The sequence below is a fragment of the Helianthus annuus genome, chromosome 5 (genome assembly GCF_002127325.2).
Source record: "Helianthus annuus cultivar XRQ/B chromosome 5, HanXRQr2.0-SUNRISE, whole genome shotgun sequence".
In the NCBI taxonomy this organism is placed as follows: Eukaryota; Viridiplantae; Streptophyta; class Magnoliopsida; order Asterales; family Asteraceae; genus Helianthus; species Helianthus annuus.
The window spans coordinates 127436672-127451173 of record NC_035437.2 but is presented as its reverse complement, the minus strand read 5'-3'; the positions used below and the strand labels follow the sequence as shown (position 1 = coordinate 127451173).

The window sequence follows — 14502 nt, the reverse complement described above, 5'->3', positions numbered from 1 at the left end:
ATAAAGGGCCAAAACCCATGCGCCATGCGCCTATTTGAGTCATTTTTTATAAAGGGTCAAAAACCCATGCGCGGCGCGTCCGTTTGGTTCAAATCTTTCTTCCAAATCACCAAACTCCACGCACCTCAAAAGCCAGTATTCTTATAAGTCCAGAATCCCTCCTAGACGATCAACTTAACTAGAAGGCACACTGGACTGGGGGGACTTGAAGAGGTATGGTCCCAATTCCCTGCCTACATGGCAGGGACCACACCACTTTCAGAGCACACTTGGCAGCCACATCAGCAAAGCAATCCAGAAGCTTCTAGAAACTTCTGGAAGATCTGTAGGTAGCACCAAAGATGCTCCAGCAGACATAAAGGACAAAACATGTCACCAACCGCAGGACGCCACGTAAGCCTGCAGCAAGTCTGGGAGCAGAACTGACGTCGTCAGTACAAGGTTTCCAGCGTGGGCAAATGCAAGCGCGCCACGTGTACCACTACGCCTGTCACAACAGAGCAGACCAAGAGGATATTCCCCCTGGTCGGATAGCTGGCGCACACCCACAGCTGGCACAGCTGCTCCTCCCTCCTTCACCCTCCGGCTATAAATAGGACCCTTCATCATTCAGGTTCAGGATCTTTACTCTCGATATTCACTCTATACACACACTGTTTATTTCTCTCAGAACAGTACTTATTCTCACGCCGGAGCCTGGTTAAGAGGGAAACCCCCTTTCTCCCCCTCTTAACGAGACTGACGGTGTTTACTGTTTTGCAGATCTCAAGCCATTGATACGAGTAAGGAAAGAGGTTGAACCCCATAGGCGAAATAACCCCATCGGTAAACCTCGTGTTAATCGGTGTTTCATCACACACATTGCGAGTATCACTAGTTACCTTCGTTTTCTTATTCAAATAGAACACATGAGTTGAGTGGTCGAATGTTAGTCAGGGTCATGATGAGGATCTCTTCGATACTGGTCATATTTTCACAATATAAACTCATATTTTATAATAGGTTATAGTGACTGAGAAGTTAATGGACCCTTTTAACCCCCCTTGATTCCACCTCTGTGTTAGACGTTCATCCCTAGCAGTGCAGCTATTACTTCAGTTTTTATAGTTGTTATATGATGGAAGAAATGTGCAAATTTTGTCCTAAGTAAATCCTGTCAAACATTGGCATCAAACAATTTTGTTTATATATCTAGTGTTTGTTTTTTACTAGTGGGATTTTCGCACTTCGGGGCAGGCTTTTGGTCAGTATTGGTTCGATTCGTTAAGGTACCGGTATGAAACATACACTTGTTATGAAAGAGTTAAAAACGAATACCAATGCGAATGCAACTTCGTTTTCAATTAAATTCATCCCGAAATGTCGAGACCACCATAAAATCGAATACCGGTACGATGTTCAAATGTTCGGTTCTTTGCGGTAAAGAACAATAAGAAACATTATGTTGTACCCGATAGATTTTAAACGAAACTCTTGTCGAAAGGTAGGTAAAAGGAAGAACATCGTAACCGTTGTTAGAAAACTTATAACGCATTATATTCTATTATTAGAATGATGAAAAGTATAAATGGCATATAACAAAAAACTAAACGGTTAGGTTGCTTTGATTACTTGTACGTTTGTGTTTCGATTACTTGTACAATATTATTCACAACTCAACTTTGATAAAATTTATATTAGGACGTAGAAAAAAATAAGCATATCGAAAAGGCATGCTCAAAATTTTATAAAGAATTGTTTGCTAAAATTAAAAATTATTATAGAAAAACAAATTATACTAAAAATTATCTATACTATCAATAAAAGGATAAAACCAAGTGACATAAGAAAAAAACTGAGGTGGCAGCCATAAAGACTGTCCAACAAGGCTTTTATTATGTCATTACTGCATCATAAAACTTAATATATAAAATCACTTTAATTTTAAAAGGTTTGGCCCACATTCAAATTTCAAAGGTCTGCCACTTACAAAAGGCAAAGCTCTGCCCACATACAAATTTCAAAGCTCTGCCCCACATTCAAAATTCAAAAATTCTGGTTCCACATATATAAGATACATCATTCAGCTCCACATTCAAAATTTAAACCACACCTTCTGATACGCATCTGACGGTTATCTTCCAGCAATGGCGATACATTATCTTCCAGCAAAATTCAAATACCAAACGCCGACGTATTATCTTCCAGCAATGGCGATACATCAACATCTGCCGGATACGCATCTGACGAATACGAAACGGCAAGCGAAACGGAAGTTGTAGATTTGTACACAAGGGTACTCCAGTCCAAGATCTATACACATACAAATACCAACAATCCACCATTCATCGAATCTGTTCGATACCAACGAATTAGTGACGAGAGTTGAAAACCCTCACGTCGGCGTCAAATTCGTTCTTGTAAGCCAATCGATTCCTTTTTACTTCAATTTCAACCAGATTGATTCGATTTTCACTTTACAGGATTCGTTCGTTTTTTTTTGTTCGAATTTTGCTTTGTTTTCAACTTTTTAGGTATCAATGGCGTCAGATCCGAAAACTTTTGTGTTCAGTGATGTCTCGGTAAAACCCTAAAACCTTCAATACAGATGATTTTTGTTTGTTTTAGTTGTTGATTGACTGTTTGTGATTGGTTTAAGTTGTTATTTGTAGGAATGTTTGTTTTGAAATAGGATTTAGGGTTTAATGTTTCTTTTAACGTATGTAGTTGAATCAGGCTTCAAACAGCTCAAAGTAATATTCAGCTGCTCATTGTTATTGTTCTTGCTTCATCATTATTTGTTTCTATTTTTGTTCTTTATTGTTGAATGCTCATTGATCATAAACCAGTTTAATATTTATGTTTTTTTCCAACACATTTAATTTTTATCATAACATTCTTATATTGTTGGATGACTGATATGTTTGATTAATGTAACCATTCAAGGGTTTTCCAGTTCTGCACGTAATCGATCTCGAAAGCGAAACCGAGAACCCGGGTTTAGTAGTGGTGTTGATGATCATGAAGTTATTGATGTTGAGGATCATGATGGCTGCAGTGATTCTGAACCAACTGTTCAACATGGTAATATTTGCTATTAGCTTTATAATAACATGTTCTGGTTTTGTTAGTTTGTATATTGTGTTTAGTATGATTCAAAAGGACTTGTCGATTAACAAGAAAATTTTAGTGAAACCAAGAATTAGTCTATATGCATTTTTGTGATTTTTTTTTTAATAAATGCAGAATCAGATGATAAGATCAAATGTTACGGTTCAGCAAGTCCGTTTAAAGCCGGGACACATACTTACGTTCATTACTCAGATGTATCGGATCAAGAAGGTAATATTTTTGATTCTTGAAGAAGGTAATGTTTTTTTATTCTTGATCTGTATTAAATTGTTTCTTTTACTCACTTAAATTGAATTACAGGATATGGGTAAGGTTTCTCCGGCATACTCACTTAAAGCCGTTTGTTAAAATTGATGTGTCCGTCTCGAATGGCAAACTTAGAAAGACAACTTACATGGGAACAACGATTGGGATGTAAGTCTCTTTCTTTGATGCTTTGATTTCATGATTTTGGATTTTCAATTGATTTAGGCCATTATAAGTCTCTTTTGATGAAAGACTAACATATTTGATGATCGACTGTGTTAGTGAATGCTATTATTTAGTTAAAGTTGGTAGGCTTTTAGGCAATTTTAGTTTTCTAAATTGAGGCATAAAATGAAACAAGTTTTGAAATGAAGGTGGAAATAGAGGTGATCGCGATATGCTCTTTTTTAAATGCATATTGTGTGCCATGTATTTGTTTGTTTGTTGATTGAATGTTGTTATGGAAACAAGTGGAAAGAACTTTTGCACAACTGTTGATACGTTAACGCACAGGGAGCCTCAATCGATGCTTGCTACTATGTTCAGCGGTCGCCATACAATCTGCAAGGATTCTGATAACGTAATCATGTTTGGTAATCATATGTTGATAAGCATATTTGCCTTTGTTGATAATCATATGTTAATATAATTTCAATCAACTAAAGGGCGAAGAGATTGGATGGCCGTAGACAGTGTTCTTGTTACCAATCAATCAGAGGTTCGTCTTACTATTAGTTGTGGTTAATATTTATTTGTATCCATGTATTTTGAATAAATTATGAAAATAAAACAGTGGTTGACACATCTGTTGACTTTGGTCAACAGATGGATGAACAGATGTTTGAAGTCACTGTTGGGTTAAAATAGTGTTAAGTGTTTTGTGAAGAAAAAGTGAAACCACTATTACCCAAAAACAGATGTTAGAAAATAAAACAGTGTTTGAAACCACTGTTGGGTTAAAACAGTGTTTTTACCACTTTTAAACCATTGTTGGGTTAAAACAGATGTTAGAAACACTGTTTAACTACTGTTTGAAACCAATGTTGGGTTAAAACAGATGTTAGAAATAGTGTTTTGGGTTAAAACAGATGTTAGAAACACTATTTTAACTACTATATGAAACCAATGTTGGGTTAAAACAGATGTTAGAAACAGTGTTTTGGGTTAAAACAGTGTTACAAACAGTGTTTTGGGTTAGAAACAGTGTTTGTTGTGAAACATGTATTTGGCAAAGGTCTGTTTTATATTTTAAAACCTCTGTTTGTTGTGAACAGATGTTAGGAAATAATACAGTGGTTCATACATCGATGAAGTGTCTGATGTGAAACCAGAATCGGATGGCATCTCAAGCCCATCTGAAGAACTTAGCAATCAAAAGGAGGATCTAGAAGATGATTTGAAACCTGATCAAGTATTTAATCTGAAACCAGACTCGGATGACATCCCAAGACCATGTGAGGGTGAGAATTTAGTGAAAAAAGTCGATTCTGGAGACGATTTAATGAGTGCAATGAAGGAACACAATTCTGTTGTGGTTCAAGAAGTACATTCTGAATACCTTCTTGAATCAGGTAAGAACTTTACTACATAAAAGTATGTTAGTTTACTGAACCAATATGTCAATATCATACTAATGATACAGTTTCTGCAGTGGATGATGCTGATATGTTAGCTACAGCCTTTAAGAACATGACTGAGGAAGTTGAAATGTCTGATGAGATTGAAATGTGTGAGGAAGTTGAAGATAAGAAGACGATTCGTTGATTTCAGTGTGAATTTGCTCCTCGCGAGTGTGTTTTAGCGAAACAAACAAAGAAAGACAATGCTAATGAGTGTTTTAGGATGACTTACAAAATGCGTTTGGAGAGTTCGGTGAGATTAAGAACTTGCATCTGAATCTCGATCACCAGTTTTGTGAAGGTACAATGATTATTTTCAACTTAGTTATATTCTCTTAATGTATATGAGTGGTCAGTATGACCTACATCCACGGACTGCAAGTAGTACTCTTTTATTTAGGTGTTAACAGAGTTACAATGCTAAGACCACTACTTATAATATGTAATTTATCTTGTGTCATGTAATATATGATGTGAAGTATGTATTATACAGGGGTATGCGCTGATCGAATACGAAAACTACGAGGAAGCAGGGAAAGCTATAACTACAATGGACGGAGGTGAACTGCTGACTCAGACGGTCAATGTTGATTGGGCTTTCAGCAAAGGTCCTTTTAGAAGGATAAATAATAGGAGAATGTATGTTTTCTATTATTCTTGGCCCAGCTCAAGTTACCCATTTTTTTTCAATTTTCTTTGAGCCTTAAAAAGTAAAAAATTTAGGTTGGAGTTATGTGGTGGGGGCTCTCATATCTCTTGGGAAGACTGCTATGGAAGGAGTAAACGGTGCGGTAAAAGCAGATTAAATTAAACAGTTAAATTGCCTTGTGACGTGATAGTTTTTTTACTGATTTTGATTCATGATTGATTGAATGAAATACAAGTTGATTGAGCTAATGTAAGACTGCTAATGTAGGTACTGTCTTTGCTTATGTTGTGACAAGCAGTGGGAAGACAAATACAATGCATGTAAGAGAAGTTTCTATCCGTGTTATGTTATTGATGTTTAATGATTTTCGAAGTTATATATATCTTTACACGATATTTCATCTTAAATACAGGCAACTATTGGCGTTTTATTAGTTATTTGGATTTTGGAAGACTTCATTAGGTATGTGAACAACTATTAACATACCAGAATTATGTTGTTGCTGCTAATATCAGTATCTAGATACTAGCAAACTAATCGAGTCCATTTTATAACTAATAAAGCTAACTGTTATGTTACTTTAGTTGCATTTTGTAAGCTCCATTTGAAATTGTTGATTGCTTTTTTTGTATAGCTGGTCATACAGTTTCCTGATAAGCTAGATTTCGATTGCTTTTTTATGTCCAAATATTTTCATATTACGTGGAATATCCAAGAAACTAGATTTACAAAAAAAGAAGCAAAACTCATGAAGTAGTTGTACAAAAATAATAAAAGAAATGAAGTTAAATATATGGTTTATCAAGTTTTAGGATGGTTTTCTAAAAACCACCCGTGTTTGCACACGGGTCTTACTACTAGTTTATGATAATAAAACAATAAGAAACTATTATAATAGATTATAAAAAAAAAAATTAAACAAATGGCATTTTTTAATGTTCAGAATATAAGAAATAACTTGCTATGAATTGTTAATTAACTTGCTAATATTAGAAAATGAAACAATAAAAGAAATTTGATGACTCTACATGTTTTATAGAATAACATAAATTATTAGTACAAATGGATCAATTAGATTAAACTAGTAAAGTTCTTCTAAAATGTATGATATAAGAATTGCATATTCTTGAAATTAGTAAATTCTTAACTTTTTCATCTCATGTTAAACTTTTTCACAGATTCTTTGTTATATGAGCTCTGATACAAACCATTTTAATTATAAAAAGAGTAAACTGCCATTTTGGTCCCTGAGGTTTGGTTACTTTTGCCACTTTAGTCCAAAACTCAAACCTCTTGCATCTGGGTCTCTGTGGTTTCAGTTTTATTGCCATTTTGGTGCAAAAATGAAATCAGGTCATACTTGTCTTATAAAATCCTGCAATTTTGTCATTTTCCTCAGGGGCAAATCAACTCATATTTGTCTTATAAAATATGGTATTTATTTATAAAAAAGAAATGATCATTTTGCCCTTGCGGAAAATGACAAAATAACAGGATTTTATAAGACAAATATGACATGATTTCATTTTTGGACCAAAATGGCAATAAAACTGAAACCACAAGGATCCAGATGCAAAAAGTTTGAGTTTTGGACCAAAGTGGCAAAATTGACTAAACCACAGGGACCAAAATGGCAGTTTACTCTTATAAAAATAAAAAGAATAGATCTAAATAATCTAAATTTTTAATTAATGGATGGTATTGATTACACATCAACCCATTAAAGTTACTTACTCAATTAATAGTTTTAAGGATATTTTAGCAATTGTATTAATTATTTTTGTGACATTTGTGCCTTTTCAATCATTATACAATTCTGAACAATTTCGTATTTAATGAAACCTTGTGTTTTATTTATGGGATCGTATAATTATCTATGACATTTGCACATTTTCAATACTTGTTCGATTTCAAACTCTCAAAAACTTTTCTGGAAGTAATTCGTAAACTGATACTCAAACGTAATCAGTTTAATGTAACGTACACTCCGGAACAAGTACATAAGCTACACATACCCCAAATACCCTTTACATAACTTAGAAATAAGCTTTGAAGGGTTAGGTATGATAAAAACACGCTTATATAAGCCCAGTGACTATTTTCGACAAACAACGAAAGTTTGCCAATTCTCGTATTTTTGAATACGGACCACATATACAAATCCAAAAATTTTTGTAATCAATAAAAACTTATATTTTATTGATAAGAATGTAAAAATATCAATCGTTGTGCAATTTCGGTCATTTTCGTTTTCGTTATAGCGTTTTACGTAATTTCACGAAACGTGTAACCGTACAACCAAACGAACCGACATCCATGACATTTCCAGGCAAAATTCAAGTTAAATATGCCTTAACACCTTTATATAACCTAAATATTAGGTTAAAAGGGGTTAAAAGTGACAAAACGTGACGAAACCAGTCTAGGGGGCAAACCTGCCAATTATGGAAACTTCTGCCCCTGCAGACCTTTTGCGGACCGTATCCCAGGACCCTCTTTGGTCCGTAGAGGGTGCCCAGCAACCAGAAAAGTGGCAGCCACTTGTTTTCAATGCCTTGGAGACCAAGAACTCGTGTTTTCCAAGTTGTTTCCTACATTTGACACTTGTTAGGACCTCCTTTGATCAGGGACACCTCATGAGACATGTGTAATCATCTTGTGGCTTCCAAATTGCTATAAATAGTAATCTTCATTCACCACAATTCCTTGCTCATTTCTTCATTCTCTTCTCCCACATCTTTGGAGTTGTTTCCAGCAATTGGAGACCTCCTCCCTGAGTTCTTAAGTGTTTCTCAACACAAGTAAATTCTCATCCTTAGTCTATTTCATTTATTTTAGCTATTTTGAGCTAAAAGTCAAATAGTTTAACTTTCTATTTGACTTTTGGTTCTGACCTTAATTGGTCAAGTCAAAGTTCAATTGAACTTTGCAACGTGATCGTAATCACGAAGGTTATAAGCCCTTGCGATTGCACCTTCTGATTACCACGTTTACTAGTCGAACTGACGAGTCAAAGTTTTGGTCAAAGATGCACATAATGTGCATTTTACGATGAAATTATTTCCGGGTATCAAAACTCCAAGTTTTGATACCAAATCAGTTTTATAACTTAGTTAGACATGTTTCAACATGTCTAACTCGTCACTTCAAGTTTAGTGTTTTTTAGGGTTGTAAGTCAAGCAATCTTGACCACCGCTTTGACTTTCGAATCCGACCCGTTTGGTCGATCTTAGGATCCGACCAAACAACTTTTTGTGACCATAGTTGTATAGGGGATAACCTACTGAGGTTATACCTTATGCTCACGTCGTTTGGTTAGTGTTATGATAAGTCGCTTCTATGTTCTTTAAAAATTACCAAAATGCCCTTTTTGCGCATAAATCAATTTTAAGCATATGTAACCAAAGTTTTAAAATATAAACTGATGTAACAACATTATCAAACATGTTTTGACATATAAGACTTATCATAAGACATAATTAACCATTCGAACATATATTTACACAAATGACTCATTAAAGTAGCGTAAACTACTTTAACGAGTCATAACAGGTCAAAAGCACTTAGGATCCTTTCCAAATCAGAATGTTAAGTTTATTAAACCATATCATATGAGTTCCAACACTCATTTGGTTTATAAGACTTCATTGTATCCGATCCTCCGATTAAAATGCTGACACACTAACATAGTTATCCGATATTAGGACACACTTGAATCCTTGATCTCTTGAGCTTTGTTTGAACAATTGAACAAGACTTATACGCAATCCCAAGTGAGTACATAGTCCCCTCTTTTACATTTTCAAATGTTTTAGGGGTGATTCATATGTGCCTATCACTACTTTCTTGTTTTCATGACATTATACATGATTTGTTTATCTAGTACATGATTTCAAAGACATTTTGCTTCGTATTTTGACCTAGCATACCTAATACATGGTTTTCAAAGACATTTTGCTTCGTATGTTGACCTAGCATACCTAGTACATGGTTTTCAAAGATATTTGCTTCGTATGTTGACCTAGCATACCTAGCACACGGTTTTCAAAACATTTTCACGACATGCTTACATTGTTCTAGACATTTGGTGCGTCGAACTCGACAATGATACATTCATTAACATTGATCACGCCGACCGGTAGTATGTAATGGTACCATAGGATTGACAATCTCGTTCCCGCTTCCTAGGTTTGTTTGGAAGGGACCTTATGGAACGACAGAATCCGATGAATATTTGATAAACCTTTGACCTGATAAGGGTTTATCCGACAGTCGACAAGGTTTAAATGTATTCGCCAATGATTCATATATATGTTTATACAATAAAAGCAATGGTTTATAAAACATAACCTTTGATTAAACAAGACCTTTGTTCATTCAAAAACATTGTTTTACACAAGACATCGTTATTACACGACATTGGTTTATACATGGCATTTGTTTATACAAGACATCGGTTTACACATGACATTGGTTTAAACAAGACATTTCATTTGTGGTTTATAGTAAGTGATTTAAATAACGACGCATGTGTAATATGATAAAAGTATGTTGGATACGCCGCTGGTACTTCCTATATATAAGTGTTTTTATTATATTACATATCGTAGCGTTATCTAAACCACTTCGAATAATGACAAGACATGACATATTTTACACAAGATATGACATCTTTTATACAAGACATGACATCTTTTATACAAGACATGACACATTTGATACAATTCATTTTCATTTGGTTATTTACTTAACCATGCATCATGTCTTTTAGAATAAATTTCCATTTTAGTCCCTGAGGTTTGGTCCAAATTGCCATTTTAGTCCAAATAGTTTTTTTTCTCCTCTGGGTCCCTGACTTTTCCATTTTCTTGCCATTTTGATCACATTGCCTAACTCAGTCTAAAAATCTGGTTATAACCATGGGTATTTTTGGCATAACTGTTGTGTAGTGATAACCAGGGGTAGTTTACAATATAATTTATAAACCTCATAATAATTTAATGCCAAAAATACCCCTGATTATAACCTGGTTTTTAACTAAATTAGGCAATGTGATCAAAATGGCAAGAAATAGGAAAAGTCAGGGACACAGAGGAGAAAAAAAACTATTTGGACTAAAATGGTAATGTGGACAAAAACTCAGGGACTAAAATGGCAATTTACTCTTTCTTTTAAATCATTTGATTTTCATATGATTTCATTAAAGAAAACATTTTTATAAAGGTTCATGGCTACTTTTTAGTTAAACATTTCTTTTAACATTAAAAGCCATGAATTTTCCTCACAAAACCTATGTTACTCACAGTCATTTTTATGCTGACGTTTCTATTTTCACATATGTTTCAGGAGCAAATGTTTGATGTTGAGCATGCTACACTTAGGGCGGACTTGGGCCTTAGTGACCTTAAAATTTGCAAGACAATTGTTATGTTTTATTTATATTTCCAATACAATATAAACAATTAATTCAACAATACAAAAGTTTAAGTACCATGTGTTGTGAAACAATTATGTCTGTTCCCCGACGTTTCCGTCACAGTTTGTTGTTTTACGCGGCCGGGGTGTTACAATTTTAAATAAAAGGATTAAAGTTAATTTTTTGAGTCCATGTATTTTAGTGGATTTAATCTCTTGAGTTCAAAATAAAAAAAAACATCCTAAGTACCCAAATTATCATTTTGTAACCTTTTAAGTCTAAATTTTTAACATCATTAGAAATATTTTGTTAATTATTGTCAAATGACTAAATTACCCCTATATATATGTTATTCACACACACAACAACCTGACCTCTCTCTCTCATTTATCTTTATATTTATCTTTATCTTTCTCTCTCTCCCTCTCTCTCTCTCTCTCTCTCTCTCTCAACTAAACCTTCCCACCATCACCACCACCACAAGCACCACCACTGCACCACCACCATTACCACTCCGCCTCTACCACTGCCACACTACCTCCACCACCCTCTGTCACAACCCCCGACCACACTTTAGACGGGAGCTGTGAACAGTCAAGTGGTACCAATGGTTATTTCGAAAATATGCAGCGGAAAATTTCATCAGGAACGTGAGTTAGGAAAAATATCAGAGTTTAGAAACACCGGAATTTTATTTATAACCAATGGGAACAAAACCCATGTTTTACAAAGATAGATTTAATAGGGGATAAACCCGAATTCATAAAAAAACGCTTCTTAATTTTAGTTGATAAAATAAGCCACTTCTTTAAGTCTTTTGGTGCCGTATCACAGCTCTTATTCAGATCTACGTAATCACCTGAAACATGTTTAAAAACATTTTATTAGCAGAAAATACTGGTGAGTTCATTCATTTGTATAAAAAGACACAGTATTGTAATTTACAGCATTAAGAGTTTTTACATTTGTTTATATCTTTCAATTCTCCACAATACTTGTCACTCGCCCATTTCGGTGACTGTGGTCATATTACTATTGGCTAACCCTTTGTCCAATAGTAAAGCTTATCAAGTAATGTATACAATACCCCACATACCGGCTGTAATATCAGAATACAAAGACTTAATCACTCTAAATACAGCTAGAAAACATTTAGGATTTTGAAAGCATTTTGGTAAAAAGAGAATGACTCACCTTGTCAGTCTATAGTTCTTGATTTGGCCTCCTGATTCTAAGCCTTCTGATGGTTAAGCATCTACTTTTATAATTCTGAATCTTCTTGTAAGTAAGCATCTATTTTGATTGTAAGTTTATAGTTCGGAGTTTTCTGATAGTTAAACATTTAGTTTAACAGAGTAGAATACGTATTAGTGCAAAACCATATCAAACCTAACGATGGTCATAAGATCAGAACCACAACGTCAGTCGACAAAGTATAGTCTTATTCAGACAACACTTTGGCATTCGTTAGTTGGTTCCTGGATCGATCGGACATAATATCGTATCGGCGATTATTGGTTAGAACACCAACGTATAGAGAGAAGAAGAGAAGGAATGAGCAAGGAAAATGAATCCTAAAGTTCCTATTTATAGGATCTCTTTAACTAGATCAACAAATGATCTCTTTAACTAGATAAACAAATGATCTCTTTAACTAGACCACCAAAGGGTCTCTTTAACTAGATTACCAACAATCGTGTCTTCGAAAAGGTGGAGCCACGCTTGTACCAAGACATTCTGTATCACTCGTCCTCCTCTCATGCCCTTTGTCGACTAGTTCTTCTTCGGTTCGATTGGAGCCACGCTTGTTACCACCACGTTTTTTTCTTGCGTGATAACTCCGGTTGTTTGTGGCGGTTGCGGTTGTGTGGCGGAAATAAATTGCGTCTCAGGTTTTGAGATAAGACCAAAATCGTATTCCAAGTTTGGCGAGGGTTGGCTTTCTTGTATAGGATGATACACATAGCTTTTGTCAAAATTGGATCGAATAGATTAGAATGATTGGTTTTCTTGTGTGTTTGCAAAAAAAATGTGTTAGTATAATTCGGTCGTATTTTTGCAAAAAATTGGTGTCTTGGATCCCAAGGGTTCATATTTTCTTTTGAGTATGGATTTTTGTAACACCCTAGTTACTAAATTACGGTTTTATATGAAAATACCACAATTAGATGTGTAGTTAAGACCACACATATTATATAATTGCGGGTTTATTAAAACTTTTAACAAATCATAAGTTATTCAACGTAACTTAATCGAGTTCGTTGTTTAAAATTTACAACGTGGCAATGTGCGGAAACGTGTATCTATATCGTGTTCGGTTCTTCGTTGAGCTTGATCTTCTTCCGGCATCCACAAAGTACCTACATTTCATAAAAACATGAAATGCTTTAGTCATACGTGATTTAAAACGTATTTAAACAAGTCCGGGAAGCAAAACTAATCAAAAATACATTTTTTGTACAGGGTCCACCGTAAATTACGGTGGCTACCGTAATTTACGGTAGCCCCTGAATGTTTATTCCTCCACCGTAAATCAGGAGGTTCATGGCGTAAATTTATATGGCCTACCGTAAATTACGGTAGCTACCGTAATTTACGGTGGCCTCTGCAGAATTCTCCAAGTTTGCCGTTTTCTAAAACGGCAACGTTCATAACTTTTAATCCGTTTGTCCGTTTGACCTACCGTTTCTTCCTACATGATTGTAATTTGATCCTCCACATTATGGAGTCAAAATTTAACATCCGGATTAACAAAAATTTAGACTTTTAAGTCTTCGGCTTTTTACCCTTTCTACCAAATTTTGACCCGTTCGCGAATTTTATCAAACAAACATGTTGTTTGATTCTAACTTCTCATCACTACCATATTGTTTAACATATTAGACTCAAATCACGGGTTATTATATAATCTTTAACCCATTCTCTTACTTGGATGCTTAATTGACCCGTTCCGGGTATTTAAGCATTTTCAAGCCTAAAAACGCTTTCGAATGCTTCTATATTTATTCTAAGTATTTACCTAATCATAGAACTCGTTTCCAAACAACTTGTAAAGGTTGTTTGCTCGAATTAGCCAGCAAGGGCGTTTTGGTCGATTATGTTCTTTTTACTACGAAAGACTCTCTTTCCATATATTCGACCAAAATAGCATTTTAAACTACGACATGACTATACATACCTGGCCCGGATCAACAAGTAGACCCGATTTATAAATACCTTGCTTGTTAAATCGCTAAATAAGAGCGATGCGAGTATCCATTGGATTTCTATTCCTGTAAGCATATAACTCGACAAAAGATCATTAGTCAATATTGTCAAAAGGTGATGTCTACACCTTTTGACCCGTTTGGCCGAATTGACCGTTTGTCTTTTCGAGATGATATTTATTATCATCTCAAGTACATGACCCGCTCCGTTTAATACGGTACGGTCATTTTTACTTATAAACCTTTTTATTACCA

The 14502-nt window shown here is 34.8% G+C and overlaps 1 long non-coding RNA gene across 4 annotated transcripts; it reads left to right on the top strand.

The window, feature by feature from the left end:
• Window positions 1-2072: 2072 nt before the first annotated feature.
• On the top strand, window positions 2073-11115 carry LOC110943574. 4 transcript variants are annotated; one of them, XR_004892918.1, is made up of 14 exons: window positions 2074-2399; window positions 2514-2561; window positions 2926-3063; window positions 3226-3321; window positions 3412-3525; window positions 3871-3937; window positions 4023-4075; window positions 4632-4928; window positions 5009-5277; window positions 5470-5615; window positions 5700-5762; window positions 5893-5945; window positions 6038-6087; window positions 10972-11115. It is a non-coding gene; the product is annotated as an uncharacterized LOC110943574 (long non-coding RNA). The 4 variants fall into 4 exon arrangements; XR_004892921.1 differs by lacking the exon at window positions 10972-11115 and having other exon boundaries at window positions 2073-2399; window positions 5700-5767; window positions 6038-6521; XR_004892920.1 differs by lacking the exon at window positions 10972-11115 and having other exon boundaries at window positions 3871-3950; window positions 6038-6520.
• The last annotated feature ends 3387 nt before the right edge of the window (window positions 11116-14502 follow it).